Genomic DNA, 15,828 nt, shown 5'->3' with positions numbered 1-15,828 from the left:
TTCATTCTTAAAAAACGTTACTCCCTTCATCCTAAATTATAAGTTATTTTAACTTTTTTTTGAGAGTCAAGACATCTCAAGTTTAACTAAATTTATATAATAAACAATAATATTTATAATACTAAATAAGTATCATTAGATTCTTTATTAACTATATTTTTATAATATAGTATATTTGATCACAAATCTTTGTGATTTTTTAAATAATTTTAGTCAAATTTGAGAAGTTTTTTTTTTCTAAAAAAGGGTAAGAATGACTTATAATTTGAAATGATAAACGATATATAAATTAGAATGGAGAAAGTAATTTATAATTTGTATAATAGAGCAGCAGTAAATGGTCCATCCCATCGAGCTGCGGCCAACCACCTTATCGGCGTCGAAACGGAAGCTGATAGAGCTCAAGCTGATAACCTCTGTCTGCCGTCCCCTTGCACTCCAAACATCCATGGCGACTGCCCCCTTGCCCTCTCGCTCCCTCCTGGCCCCAGCTCAGCAATCCCATCCACGGCTTCCGGCCTCCCTCCGCATCTGCCTCTCCCACCACAAGCAACTTCCCACCGGCCCCAAGCGCCACCGACGCGCCGTCACTTCGCATCCGGCCTTCTCTGCAGCCGCGCGGGGTCGTGCCAAGAAGATTCCCATCGCGGACACCGATGAGCCCGCCGCCGGAGTCCGCGTCACCGATCGTGGCCTCTCTTACCGCCTCGATGGCGCGCCATTCGAGTTTCAGTATAGCTACACTGAGGCCCCACGCGCACGGCCCGTAGCGCTCCGTGAGGCACCGTTCCTGCCGTTCGGGCCCGAGGCCACGCCACGCCCGTGGACGGGAAGGAAGCCACTGCCAAAGAGCCGCAAGGAGCTTCCGGAGTTTGACTCGTTCGTGCTGCCACCACCGGGCAAGAAGGGGGTGAAGCCCGTGCAGTCACCGGGGCCGTTCCTCTCCGGTATGGAGCCGAGGTACCAATCGGTGTCCAGGGAGGACATACTCGGAGAGCCCCTCACCAAGGAAGAGGTCTCCGAACTCGTGAAAGGGAGCCTCAAGTCCAAACGGCAACTCAATATGGGTGGGTTCCCTCTCTTGCTGTGGATTCAACTGTGTCGCCGGATTAAAATGTGGATTGTTGGTACATGTTGGCTTGCTGCGGGCTGTTGATGAATCATTAATTGGTGACACCTGGAGTTCTGCCTGCTGTAATTTATAGTCTCCTTTTGACTTCTGCAGGTAGGGATGGTTTGACACATAATATGTTGGAGAACATTCATTCACATTGGAAGAGGAAAAGAGTTTGCAAGATAAAGTGCAAAGGTGTCTGCACAGTGGATATGGATAATATCTGCCAGCAACTAGAGGTAGTCAGCTCCTTTCTCCTTCCTTTTGGTTCAGTTGTTTGTGTTAGTCCAGCTGCAGGAATAATGATTATCAATACAACAACAACAACAAAACCTTTAAGTCCCAAACAAGTTAGGGTAGATTAGAGTTGAAACTCAGCAGAAACAATCAAGGTTCAGGCACGTGAATAGCTGTCTTCCAAGCACTCCTATCTAAGGCTAAGTCTTTGGATATATTCCATCCTTTCAAGTCTCCTTTTATTGCCTCTACCCAAGTCAACTTCGGTCTTCCTCTGCCTCTCTTCACGTTACTATCCTGGCATAGGATTCCATTACGCATCGGTGCCTCTGGAGGTCTCCGTTGGACATGTCCAAACCATCTCAACCGATGTTGGATAATCTTTTCTTCAATTGGTGCTACCCCTAATCTATCACGTATATCATCGTTCCGAACTCGATCTCTTCTTGTATGACTGCAAATCCAACGCAACATACGTATTTCCGTGACACTTATCTGTTGAACATGTCGTCTTTTCGTAGGCCAACATTCTGCACCATACAACATAGCAGGTCTAATCGTCGTCCTATAAAACTTGCATTTTAGCTTCTGTGGTACCCTTTTGTCACATAGGACACCCGATGATTGCTGCCACTTCATCCACCCTGTTTTGATTCTATGGCTAACATCTTCATCAATATCCCCGTCTCTCTGTAGCATTGATCCTAAATATCGAAATATATCCTTCCTAGGCACTACTTGACCTTCCAAACTAATATCTTCCTCCTCCCGAGTAGTAGTGCCGAAGTCACATCTCATATACTCAGTTTTAGTTCTACTGAGTCTAAAACCTTTGGACTCCAAAGTCTCCCGTCATAACTCTAGTTTCTGATTCACTCCTGTCCGGCTTTCATGAACTAGCACTACATCGTCCGCGAAAAGCATACACCAAGGGATGTCCCCTTGTATGTCCTTTGTGACCTCATGCATCACTAAGGCAAACAAATAATGGCTCAAAGCTGACCCTTGATGTAGTCCTATCCTAATCGGGATTCGGGAAGTTATCCGTGTCTCCATCACTTGTTCGAACTCTAGTCACAACATTGTTGTACATATCCTTAATGAGCCCGACGTACTTCGTTGGGACTTCATGTTTGTCCAAAACCCACCACATAACATTTCTTGGTACTTTATCATAAGCCTTCTTCAAGTCAATAAAAACCCTGTGTAGGTCCTTCTTCTTCTCCCTATACCGCTCCATAACTTGTCTTATTAAGAAAATAGCTTCTATGGTTGATCTTCTGGGCATGAAACCAAATTAGTTCATAGAGACCCGCGTTATTGCTCTCAAGCGATGCTCGATAACTCTCTCCCATAACTTCATAGTATGGCTTATCAACTTAATTCTCCGGTAATTATTACAACTTTGAATATCCCGTTTATTCTTATAGATCGGTACCAATATACTTCTCCTTCACTCATCAGGTATCTTATTCGATTGAAAAATATGGTTGAACAGCTTGGTTAGCCATACTATAGCTATGTCTCCGAGGCATCTCCACACCTCGATTGGGATACCATCCGGTCCCATCGCCTTACCTCCTTTCATCCTTTTCAACATCTCTCTGATCTCATATTCTTGGATTCTCCGCACAAAGCGCCTATTGATATCATCAAAAGAGTCATCCAACTGAAATGTTGTGTCCATATTCTCACCATTAAACAATTTATCAAAATACTCTTGCCATCGATGTCGGATCTCATCCTCCTTCACCAAGAGATGCTCCCTTTCATCCTTAATGCACTTAACTTGGTTGAAATCCCTTGTCTTTCTCTCACGAACCCTAGCCATCCTATAAATGTCATTTTCTCCTTCCTTCGTACTCAAATGTTGGCAAAGATCCTCGAACGCTCTACCCTTTGCCACACTTACAACTCGCTTTACAATCTTCTTTACCACCTTGTACTTCTCTATGTTGTCCATACTCCTGTCATGGTACAAGCGTCTATAGCATTCTTTCTTCTCCTTAATAGCCATTTGGACTTCCTCGTTCCACCACCAAGTATCTTTAGCCTCGCCTCCACTTCCTTTGGTTACTCCACACACCTCTGAGGCCACCTTCCGAATGTTGGTTGCCATCATCTCCCACATGTTGTTTATGTCATCTTTTTTCTTCCAAGAGCCCTCTTTGATAACCTTTTTCCTGAATACCTCTGACGTCTCCCCTTTCAGTTTCCACCACTTTGTTCTTTCAATCTTATCTTGTTTATCTCTACGGGCACACACCTGAAAACGAAAGTCTGCCACCAAAAGCTTATGTTGAGAAACAACACACTCTCCTGGTATCACCTTGCAACCCAAGCATGCTCATTTGTCTTTTCTTCTTGCGAGGACAAAGTCAATCTGGCTAAAGTGTTGTCCACTACTGAAGGTCACTAGATGAGATTCTCTCTTTCTAAAGAAGTTGTTGGCTATCATCAGGTCAAAAGCTACCGCGAAGTCTAGAACTTCCTCCCCCTCCTGATTCCTACTACCATACCCAAAACCTCCATGAACTGCCTTGAAACCTGCGCTTGTAGTACCTACATGCCCATTAAGATCTCCTATAAAAAGGTTCTCACTACTAGGTACAGCTCTAATCAGGCCATCTAAGTCTTCCCAGAACTGTCTCTTAGCACTCTCGTCGAGACCTATTTGGGGGGCATACGCACTAATTACGTTCAAGACCATATCACCAATGACAAGCTTGACTAAGATAATCCTATCTCCTTGCCTTCTCACTCCCACCACACCATTCTTGAGGCTCTTATCAATCAAAACTCCTACTCCATTTCTAATCGCGACTGTCCCTGTGTACCAAAGCTTGAAACATTTATTGTCCACCTTCTTTGCCTTCTGACCCTTCCATTTAGTCTCTTGAATGCATAATATATTTACACGCCTCCTGATCGCGGTATCAATTAATTCTCTTAACTTACCTGTAAGCGATCCTACATTCCAACTACCTAAACGGATCCTAGTTGGTTCGACTAGCTTCCTTATCCTTCGCACCCGTCGACTCAGATGTGAAGACCCTTGCTCATTTTTTACTACACCCGGACGCCGATGTAGCGCGCCACTAAGGAAGCGACAATCCGATCCTTGTTCACTTGACACCATGCCCAGATCACGACACGGCGCGTCACCAAGGGGGTGCCGACCCGGCCCTTGCCCATTTAATACCATACCTGGGTTCCGATATGGCGCGTCGCTAAGAGAGTTACGCCCCAACGATTTTCTTTCGGGTTTCATCTTCATTAAAATAGCTAGAATTAACGTTGGCTCGCCACGCCTATCACAACCCTCCTCCTTTACCAGGGCTTGGGACTTGCTATGTTGAGACAACATAGGCGGAGTTGAATAATGATTATCAATACACAAATCAAATGTAATCCGATCAGATGGTTACATAGGAAGCTTATCTTGCTGTTTACTTGGTCTTGGTCAACAGTGGTGATCCTAGTTAGCTAGTTGCTACATGCTAGGCATTTTGGTTACAAGCTGCTAGGCCTATGCTGAAGAGCAGAGATGTGAATAGGGCTCTTGTACAGGTGCTAACGATCCACATTTAAGCACACAGTAAAAAGTGGAGGTCTATGGTGATTCAGCAGAGTAGTGCATTTATGGCCATGGGTCGACAAAATTTCATGATTTAGTAGGGACAGGGGCGTAGGTTAGTCAAGACCAATAGCCCCCACCCTTTTCTCTGAATTTCCAAAGTTCTTTGGTGTTTTAGTACCTAAATCAGCCTTAAGTTTTGTTTTACTTGCTTTTATTACTGGCGAGTCACCGGCGAGGACTCAAGGTGACAGAGCTAGTAATCTGGTTGATCTTTATTGATGAACTGGGAATGATTACAATGGCTAAACCTAGAGATAGCAGCAGCGATAGAGCAGGTTCGCCCTCCCTGGGAGGCTTTGAACGTGATGACTCTATTTCTGCTTAACTCCTCTAATCAACCGGCCCTTTGTTATATCTCCCAATGGCCGGCTGAGCACTAACAAACTCACTAACAAACTGGCTCTCCAGATCCTAACTTACAGGAAAAGATAACTGTGGCCTAAAATTAGCCACTAGAGGCTGGCGCCTTCTTCTTCTTCCTGCTGTATTGCTTCCCAACGAAAGCGTCTACAACACAAGGAGTAGTAGTAACTTCCTAGGAGCTGTGTTTGAGGGGATTAACACAAATATTGCATAAGTGGTGTGTGAGGGGATTAACGCAAATATTGCGTAAGTGGTAGTGAGGCATCCTGATCAGAATTTTGCATGACAATCAAGCACATATGAGCCCAAGAAATTGATGATGCTGAAATATATGGTGCACTTAAAGCTGAAGGGTCAACAACTAAATGATATTGCACTTACAGCCAAACATCTGACTTACCCCATAAACATGGTTACTTTGGAGTTATGAAAGTAGAACAAGTAGTTTTCCATGATTAACAAGATTACCAGTACATCCAACTCTCCAAAGTTAACTATACTAGCATATTGGCATTGCTCTTTACAAGAAGCTTAACACATGCCATACCTTTTCTCTGGAAGATATAGGATTTGGAGTTGATGGATACAGCCAATACAGAAATTATATGGTGCCATCCGAATCCTTTTTCATGATGCCATTCGCATCTTTGGCCACCAAAATTGATCACACAATTGAACATGATCTTGTTATGACCGGCGTCCATTATACCAGGCGCAGGCCCGTTAGTGGCTAGGACGTCGGCAGTCAGGGGAGGCATAATAGCCCAATTTATTATTTATTTGGTTTTTTCTTAGAGAGAATTTTTATTCCTTAATTATAGGATCTTGAGGAGAGGATAAATACTTTGTAAACATTGGTTATTGGAATTAAGCAAGAAGCAACATATTTGTTGCCGGCTTCCCTCAGTGAGCCCTAGCCGCACCCTCTTTCTCCTCGCGCCGTGACCACGGCGCCAACCCGTCGCCCTCGTCTTCCCAGAGCCCGACCACCGATCTCCCATCCCTACTACCTCCATAGCAAGCCCGGTAGGATCTGCAATCCTATCAGATCTACTTCTTAGATTGTATTTTTTTTAATCATCTAAGATTATTATTAGTTGAGCTGCATCAATAATGATATCAGTACACACATAAAATGTAATCCAATCAAGGTGTGAAAACAAGTAAATAAGATACAAGTAAATTCCCGGAGAGGCATGCAAAACTCATACACCTACCTAATATTCTCTCATTCTTGAGACTTTGATAGGCTCGTGTTTGCACTTGCCTGGACGTCTAGTCGCCTTTAAAACACTGCTACTTATAGATATAGTAACTACTGAACTTATTTCTGTGGTTGCATGTTTTCTCTCTTTTGACAACTTTGTCATATACTTCAACAGGAAAAAGTTGGAGGAAAAGTAATACACCGCCAAGGGGGTGTCATATCTCTTTCGTGGTAGAAACTACAATTACAGGACCCGCCCGTGTTTTCCGCTTATGCTCTGGAAACCCGTTGCACCTGTGTACCCGCACCTTGTCACGAAGGTCCCAGGTGGCTTAACTCCAGATGAGGCCACAGAAATGCGCATGAGAGGACGTCAGTTACCACCAATTTGCAAACTTGGTAAGGCTAGTTTCCTTTTTTCGGAGTATCGGTTCCTTTGAACTGTTCTGAATTTTGGATATACAGCATATTTCATGTGCTCCCTTGTTTCAGGGAAATCACTGCCTAAATTTTGGCTTATACTGATGCTTAACTCATTGACAAGTATTTTTGCTAAATTTAAAACATGTTTTTGTTCAGATGCACCATTTCTTAAAAGCCTAAAAGTACTATATGATCATACACGATGTGTGCTGATAAAAAAATGGACTATACAGATATGTAAAGTTTTTTTTTTCTAAACACGCAGGAGATCTTGTGTTGAGAGAAAGAAAGACCAAAATAGTCAAGTACAATGACCTTACACGACCAAAACAATGACCTTACATGACTGAAGCATGCCTTTGAGGTTTTGACAACACCTTACACAACCAAAGCAATGATCCGACAACATGTTACCTGACCAAAATAAAGACCGAACACCACCTTACATGACTCTTCGACCAACACAATGCCTAGATGGAAACCAATGACTCCAACTGACCACAATGTGAGATAGATCCCATTGGAAGTGGCCTGGCAACCAGGATCCTTGATTGCCAACCGAGGTGGACAGATAGATGCTTCAAGGATCTTCAGATCCCATCCATCTGCCATGGCAACCTTGACTAGGAAATTCATTCCCTGACTATCTATCATTGATGGCTTCAAGGTGAGACCACAAATCCTTCGCACCAAGGAGTTCACAAGTGATGGGATTTCTTCAAACTGAACAACAATTCGTTGCACGTATGCCAACAATACCGAAGGACTGGGGCAATTGGTGATGGTGACTGAATCCTGCGAGAGAGTATCCCTTCACTCCATCTCCCTGGAGCGCGGATGGCAATTTCCAGTTCTCGCAATCAAGCCGATGCCTCATAGATGGATGGAGATGAAGGCACACCATCTGACAGAACTGTAGATGGAGAGGAATCAAGCGATGACACCTACTACAGGTCTACAGCCTGACTGATTGGGGTGCTCTGGGAGGAGCACCTGCTGACACGATTTGCCATTCAACTTAGCACGTGTATGGCTGAGGCTGCATGTAACTGCAAGCTATGTGACCTTATGCTTATATAACAGAAGTAGCTAGATGCATTCTTGCAGTTTGCAGCAAAGTGCTCACTACTCAACCAAAAGAAGCACTGGCCAATCAGATCAGCATGCACTGAGCTTGTGATTCAACTCTTAAGGGTCCAGTGGCGGTGGAGAGATTTGGCATTGGTTTTGTGATGGCCGAGAGGCATGTTGTGGCAGGGATTGGCGAGGATAGCTGTTGAAATTTACGTGAATTGCCCATCTTTTCCTATCAGCTTAAGTTTTTGGGTTGAGTTGGTTGGTGCATACAATTCAATATGATAATTGAGCGAGATGTCTTGAGTTCAAATCTTGGCGTGTTGCAATTAAATAAAAATAATTGCAGCTGACTCCTCTTTCCATATTTGAAGCCTAAGGGGGCCTGCACGTGAGGGGGAGTGTTGAAGTATAAGTGAATTGTGCACACATGGGGATCTGGCAAGATTTTTGGGGACCTGGGTGCCTGGCACTGGCCTATTTGCCAACTAGGTGGCCCCGAATGGCTCCCTGTCATGTTGAGAGAGAGCGGAGAACATTTGATAGCTGTCCTGTACTCTTGGTTCCTCCTGGTTGTCTGAAGTTCTTTCATGCTGTGCATATTATATTTATATCCAACAGCAACATAGCACATTTGTATGCAGTGTATCGTTCAGTAATTGTACTTTTACCTACTCTTTGTACACATTAACTTATCCAATTTTATATAGGGAAAAATGGTGTTTATGCCAACCTTGTGAAGCAAGTCAGAGAAGCATTTGAAGCATGTGATCTTGTCCGTGTTGATTGCTCAGGTCTTAACAAAAGTGATTGCAGAAAAATTGGAGCTAAACTAAAGGTTCGATAAATCTTGAAGAATGTTATTTAGTCATGGATTATTTTGTTCAGAAGTTGATGAACTCTACCTTCACAGGATCTAGTGCCCTGTATCTTACTGTCTTTTGAGTTTGAGCATATACTGATGTGGAGAGGAAGTGATTGGAAATCATCTCTTCCTCCATTAGAAGAAAATAGTTTTGAACTGACAAAGGTGCAAGAAAGTTTTAGTGGCAAAGAATCTAATGAAGAGGTTACACATTCAGGAAATGTTCTTACCCAGATTGAGTTGGTCAGTGTTGCAACATCTCACAAGAACTGCAACTTGGGTGAAGGTCAAGAAAAATTTAAAGATTCCATTGCCAGTGATACGGTACTGAATTCTGCAAAGGAAGTTCCTGCATTGTTCCATTCTACAGGTATATCTAGAACTGAACCCTCAGCAGACACTCAATTGGAATATTCACCATTAAAGCCAGTATGTGATATTATGGATCCATCCCTGAAGTGCCAAAGTATCCCGACAAACAATACTGAAAATAGAGGCCTGACAGAGAAGTCAGAACATTGTCCGGATGATTATAATTTGGAGACGAAGAGGAAAAGAAACGATGTTATAAAAGGTACAGTTCTAAATAGTGGTTCTAAAGTTCCATCCTATATAGAGGGACTGTTATGTCTTTTGGAACAGGCCATTGACAGTGGCAGGGCACTTGTTCTGAGTGAAGATGAGCTTGTTGATTCAGATCTGGTCTATGAAAAGTCTGTTGCTTTTACAAAATCAATTCCACGAAGCCTGGTTTTCGAGCATACTCAAAGGAAGTCCAGTGCCAGGAGAAATGGGCCAGACAATCATGCAAGTGTTAAAAAACATCTTGTAGAAAATAAACTGTCCAGCAGTCATGTTGAAAAGAAATGTATGGCTAATGGAGGATCTGCAATGCAGACAAATGACCATGCACAAGAGTTTCTATCTGATGTTGTTCCTCAAGGTACCTTAAGAGTAGATGAACTAGCAAAGTTACTAGCTTAGAGGTGATTGTTTTTTATCAGCCATAAAGACCGGTACATCAACATCCTTCGATTCATGTGCAGAATTTGCATGTACTCTGAATTTGGTTAAAACAGGTCTCAGGTCTGCTGCGTCGTGGTGAGGCCTTTTTAACCTTGAAATGCTGCACTATAATCCTGTGCGATGTACAAACCACCTTCAGAATATGTATTCAGTCTGATTTGTCAGTTGTTACCATGATTGGCCACTGATTATAGAATAACTATCACATAATTCTCCTAAAGATGTCTTGAACGAAATGGCAAGCCTTGAGCTGTTGCAAAGAGGCATTGAAAAAGTTACTCTTGTTAGAATTGATCTCATCCGTCTTGACCCAACGGTTGAGACGGACCTCTTGACCGTGTCCTGATTGGGGATGTTCAGCCATCAAGTGGCTGGTGGGTCCTCGTCGCACAGTGCCTATAAAGAGGAGGTGGGGCAAACGGCTCTTGACACAAGGTTCACTGCTACAATAATAGCTCCACTATCCTAACCCTAATCCGATCTAGAGGGAGGCACTGCCAGCGATGGGAAGCGCCGCCAGCATCTTCACCATCGCCCCTGCACCACCCTGACGTCCACGCCGTTGTCGGGATGTCACTGCTATCTCTTCACCACCACTGGACGTCTATGACTTCACCACCAGCACCACGGTGAGAACCACGGCGGACTCCTCCAAGACTGACGGTCAGATACCTCTGCACCTCTCTTTCTCTTCCTCTAGTCTCCCTTTCTAGTTCGTGTCCCAAGATCATCCACTTATTTATCCCGAAAAGAATAGAAATCACCATATCTACACCTAGATGGTCCAAAGTATATAACATTGGTATCAGAGCCGGTTTCCCTAGGCGTGGATCGTGTCAGGGGCGAGAAACTGATTAGAAAAGAAAAGATAGACTAGATCCGTTCGGATCTAGACAGAGAAGGGGTCAGCCGAACCCTAACCCTACGAAGAAGCGCGTGGGGAAGAAGAACAGTCTCTAACGCTAACTGGGTGAAGTTGGAAGGGGCTCGGCTTCAAGACCGCTTGATCCGAACCCTAAACCCGCGACCAGATCTCAGGGAAAGAAATAGAAAGAAAAAGAGAGAAGAAGGTGACTCGAAATTTCACCAAACCCTAACCCTAGAAGGGAAAAGAAATGGACAGCGCGGGAAATTCACCAGGGCTCCTCACCGTTGTCACCACCACCACCGCGTGGGAAGATTGACCACACCGCTGCTTCGCCGGCGTGCGGGAAGTCATCACGGTCCCGCTTTGGGCTCAGGGCAAAGGGCGCCACCACAAAGCCGCTCGACGGCGGCGCGCTCAGCCTTGGGCGAGCGCGCGCGCCGGCGAGGGGCCCCACGGCGGCGCCGCCATCTCTCCTCCGGTCGCCATGGGCGGCTACCTCTTGCTCGATGCGGGGCTAGAACAGAGGAGAAGGGGAGGGAGATAGATCAGCTGGCCGGCTGGAGACTCGCAGCGGAGGCGGCGGCGCCACCTCCTCGCAGTTGCCGATGACCACAGCCACCTTTTTTCCTCCGCCGCAGCCACTCTGTTCGGTGGAGAGAGAGAGAGAGGAAAGGGAGAAGAGAATGAGCTAGGGTTACGGGGGAAGCGCCAGCCCGGCGGTTTTGTTCGCCCTAGATGTGGGCTCGGCCGTCGGATGCGCATGGACGGCCGAGATCGAGCGGGCTGCATCGCGGCCCAGGCGGGGCGCGTGGCCGCGGCGTTTTGCCGGCCCAGGCCCATGTTGCGGCCTGGGTGGCAGAGCGCGCGCGCGAGGGAGCAAGGCCGGGCTAGGTGCCGATTTGGGCCGGGCCATTTTGATGGTTGGGCCACAGTGCAGTAAAAGTTTAAGCCATTTTCTTTTTCTAATTTTTCCAGTGATAAATGGCTCAAATAAAATTGGAAAAGAGAATTTTCCTGTGGGTAAAATTCAACAATTATGTTCATAGTTCCTGCTGCAAAGATTGTTTTATACTCTGATTAAATTTGGATTTTTTTAATTGGAGGAATAGTCGGTTTATAGTTAAGATGAATTGTAATATTGTTATTTTCTGACCAACATTGATGATAACAATATTATAAGTTTATTTATGGGTTTAAGTTTAAAGTTGAATTATGGTATTGTTATTTTTTGATCAACATTGATGATAACAATATTATAATTCTATGAGTTCTATGTTTACAGTTTAAATCTCTGATGAATTTTGCATCAAAGTGACCAATTTTTCATAGAAAAGATAAAGATCAAGGAATGATCTTAAACTAGAGAAATGTACTTTCATGTTTCCGCTGCAATGAAGTTGATTGTCTTCTAATTAAATTCGAACCAACAGGAGAATTTAATTTTGAGGAGCAGTTATATGTTTTCAAGATTATTGAATTTCTATACGTTAATTCCATTTCTGTCCAACGGTGATGTGGAATTAATGTAGAAGAATGATGTTTTATTCTATTTCTGCCCAACGATGATATAGAATAGAACATAAAGTTTTCAAAGTTTAATGAACATTATTGTTGAATATTTTTTCAGACAAAAGACTTCGATGCTTTCATTCTTGAAGGCAATAAGAGAAATGAGCTAGGTACTTGTGACTCAGATGATGAAATGCCTAAGGGCAAGTTATGTATGAAAGAATGCTATTGCTTAAGGGACTATGTTCTCTTTAAAGAATGGCTTCGAAAGAAAAGAATTCTAGGATATTGATCCAAGAGAAGAGATAGATCAATGAGAGTCTTCATTGAGAAATGTCTTTTATGTACTTTCTGTGAAGAAGAATTTATTTTCAGTTTCACTTATGAGAGTTATAAAAGTCATATACATGTTTAATTTCACCAACATTGGATTAAACATATGTGTTAAAAGAATATTAAGATTTATTTTTGAATTTGATGATAGAACACGAGCCAATCCTGGCATTTATGTCCGTTTAAGGGAATTATCTCGCATGACGGTTAAAGTTTGTGATAGTACCCGCATGACGGAAAAAGTTTGAGAAAATACCCACATGGCGGGGTAAAGTTGGCATAGTACTTATCCCGCATGGCGGGAGAATGATGTGATGACTCATGTGCTCTAAGTGTATCCCGCACATGGAGAGAAGTTTGGGATAGCTCTTATGCTATCTTAGTATTGACCGTACACTCTGATTGTGTCATGGTCATTAAGTACTCAATGAGTTTAAAAACAAAAGAAAGTTGCATGTGAACCAAAAGATAAGAATGATATGCAAGCGTGACTTGTAGAAGTATTGATAATAATAGACTATGTTGAGTTTTGAAGTGTAATGAGGAAAATATACTCCCATACGAATTTTATTTGCATGATGTAATCATGTGGATGAAGTAAGTAATCAAAGTTTCCTCATTCACAAGAGTTCTGAATGTTTTGAAATTATGGTAGAAAAGTTCATACCACATTTCGAGGGGGAGAAATGTAAGATTAATTAAGAAAGACAATTAAGAAAGATACTTCCCCATACTTCAGATAATGCAATGCATACTATGCATTGAAGGTAAAAGTGATCTATAAAAATGTGATCGTTGAGGGAGTAAGACGGTCATAATAACGATACCCCTAAAGTAAAGAAATAGCTAAATTCCTAGACCTTTTACAGTTCCAATAGAAAGATAGCATAGTCGGCTAGTATTCATACTGGACGAGTTCAGAGTTATCAAGGCGGTGCTAAACGCGCCATATGAGTTTTTAGCATATTAAACCCAAAATAAAAAATTTGAAGATACACCATCTTTACAGAAGATAGAGTAATCTGGGAGAGCATGGTATGTACATACCTAAGGCTTGAATAGAAGTGGGATTACATATCCACTACAGTGTTTTAGAGCAACAAATTGCTTAATACATATCGATGTTGTATGATATATACAACACCTGATGTTAGCTCTTAAAGAAGATGAATAAGTAAATAAGGATCTTGTGATACAGGAGGCTATAGAACAATTGCTTTTTAGCAATGAAGAGTAACAATAGCCCCATATGAAAGAAGTGACACGAGGCCCCAGAAGGTCTCAAAGAATAAGAAAATCAGATATTTCTGGTGACTAAGAAGTCAATGTTAAGAAAGAAATTCAAATGCAGGGTAATTCCACCTCATTTGAAAAAAGGCCATGAGAGACGTTCACTCATCTAAATGGCAAGAAGCAAAGGAAGATGAAATGAAATCGATAAATACCAATGATGTTTGGGACTTAGAAGAAATTCCTAATGGAGCCAAAACAGTAGGCTGTAATGGGTCTGCAAGACAAATGTGACTCCAAAGGGAATATGGAAAGCTGTAAAGCGCCACTTGTGGCGAAATGATTTACACAAAGAGAAGGAATAGATTATAATGAGAATGCAACGATTCTTTTAGAATCATAATAGTGTTAATGGCACACTACGATTTACAGTTACATCAGAAAGATGTAAAGACACATTCCTCAACGGGGATTTGTATAGAAAAGTTTATATGGCATAACTCAAAAGGTTTTGTCATGGAAGGAAAAGAACGTAAGGGATATTGCCTGAAGAAATCCATTTATGAATTAAAGCAAGCTTCAAGACATTGGTACTTAAAGTTTGACAGTACAATAAGAAAGTTTGGGTTTAAAGAGAATATAGAGGATAATTGTATTTATGCAAAGTTTAAACATGGGAAATCAATTTCCCTAATCCTACACGTGGATAGCACCTTGCTCGCTAGTAGTGGTGTTAATCTACTGTTGGAGAAGAAGCAGTTCTTGTCCTCAAGTTTAAATGAGAATGATCTTGGTAAAGCGTAATTCGTTCCAGAAATTGGAACTTACCGAGACAAAAGGAAAAGGGGTATTAGAACTATCTCAAGTATATACTTAGAGAAGATTTTAAAGAAATAAAGTATATATGTGAATAAACCTGCGTCTGTTCCTATAGTCAAGGGTAATAGTTTTAGAAACTTTCAGTGTTCTAAGAACCAATATGAGATTGAAAGGACGTCCTATATGCTTCAGCTGTTGGAAGCTTAATGAGTGCATATAAGTACCCTGACATACTTCATGTATCCGGGATGTTTTGGCAGAAGTCCAGTCTAGATATAGATCACTGGAATGAAGTTAAGAATGTTTTGCAATTGTGCAAAGATTTATAGGCCTCATGGTGAGTAAGAAAGAATAAGTACTCTCAAATAGTTGTAGGTATAAATGTTAAATTTTGACAAGATGTTTAGTGAAACCCACATAGTAGCTAACCCTCGTAGTTGGAGTTTTATTTTAGAAAAGCTCCAAAGAATTAATTGTGGTGTCATCAAATATGCATACCCACAGTATAGCTTGTTATGAGGTTTAAGGACAAGCGAAATAGTTAAAAGAACTTACACCCGGAATTGATAATGGTATACAACAGCAATAACCATTTAAGTAGTTCGCTCCCATAACAACGGGTCAAGTGTGGTGCCAAACACATTAACGTTAAAGTTATACGTTGTAAAGGAGAAAGTCCGGAATCATACTAAAAGTATTAAAGTAATAAGCAAGTGCTTGCGGATTCGCATACAAAAGGCTTATCACCCAGTGTGTTTAGAGAACACACAGTCGACATGGGTTTATGGTATAGCCTATGATTTTCGGACAATAAAGGGCCCAAAAGTTAAAGAATATGTTTCAGAATAGAGATGTGTATTGTAGCTGTTAAGTCTATCGGCGATTGACCGTGACGATGAAGCATGCTCTATGCACTAATCTGTGATGGAACAAATAAAAGTGAAAGGGATTAAAATCAAAGTTTAAAGTTAAAGTATGAGTTAAGATTAAGGGGAAGAATGTTAGAATTGATCTTATCCGTCTTGACCCAACGGTTGAGACGGATCCCTTGACCGTGTCCTGATCGGGGACGTTCAGCCATCAAGTGGCTGGTGGGCCCCCGTCGCACAGTGCCTATAAA

General features: G+C 42.5%; 1 pseudogene; it reads left to right on the top strand.

Annotated features, from left to right (window-relative positions):
* The first annotated feature begins 365 nt into the window (after window positions 1-365).
* On the top strand, window positions 366-10,234 carry LOC136545834 (CRS2-associated factor 1, chloroplastic-like; annotated as a pseudogene).
* The last annotated feature ends 5,594 nt before the right edge of the window (window positions 10,235-15,828 follow it).

Source organism: Miscanthus floridulus, chromosome 3 (genome assembly GCF_019320115.1).
Source record: "Miscanthus floridulus cultivar M001 chromosome 3, ASM1932011v1, whole genome shotgun sequence".
Classification (NCBI taxonomy): Eukaryota; Viridiplantae; Streptophyta; class Magnoliopsida; order Poales; family Poaceae; genus Miscanthus; species Miscanthus floridulus.
Note: the sequence above shows the minus strand (reverse complement) of the source record. Positions and strands in the feature narration are given on the sequence as shown.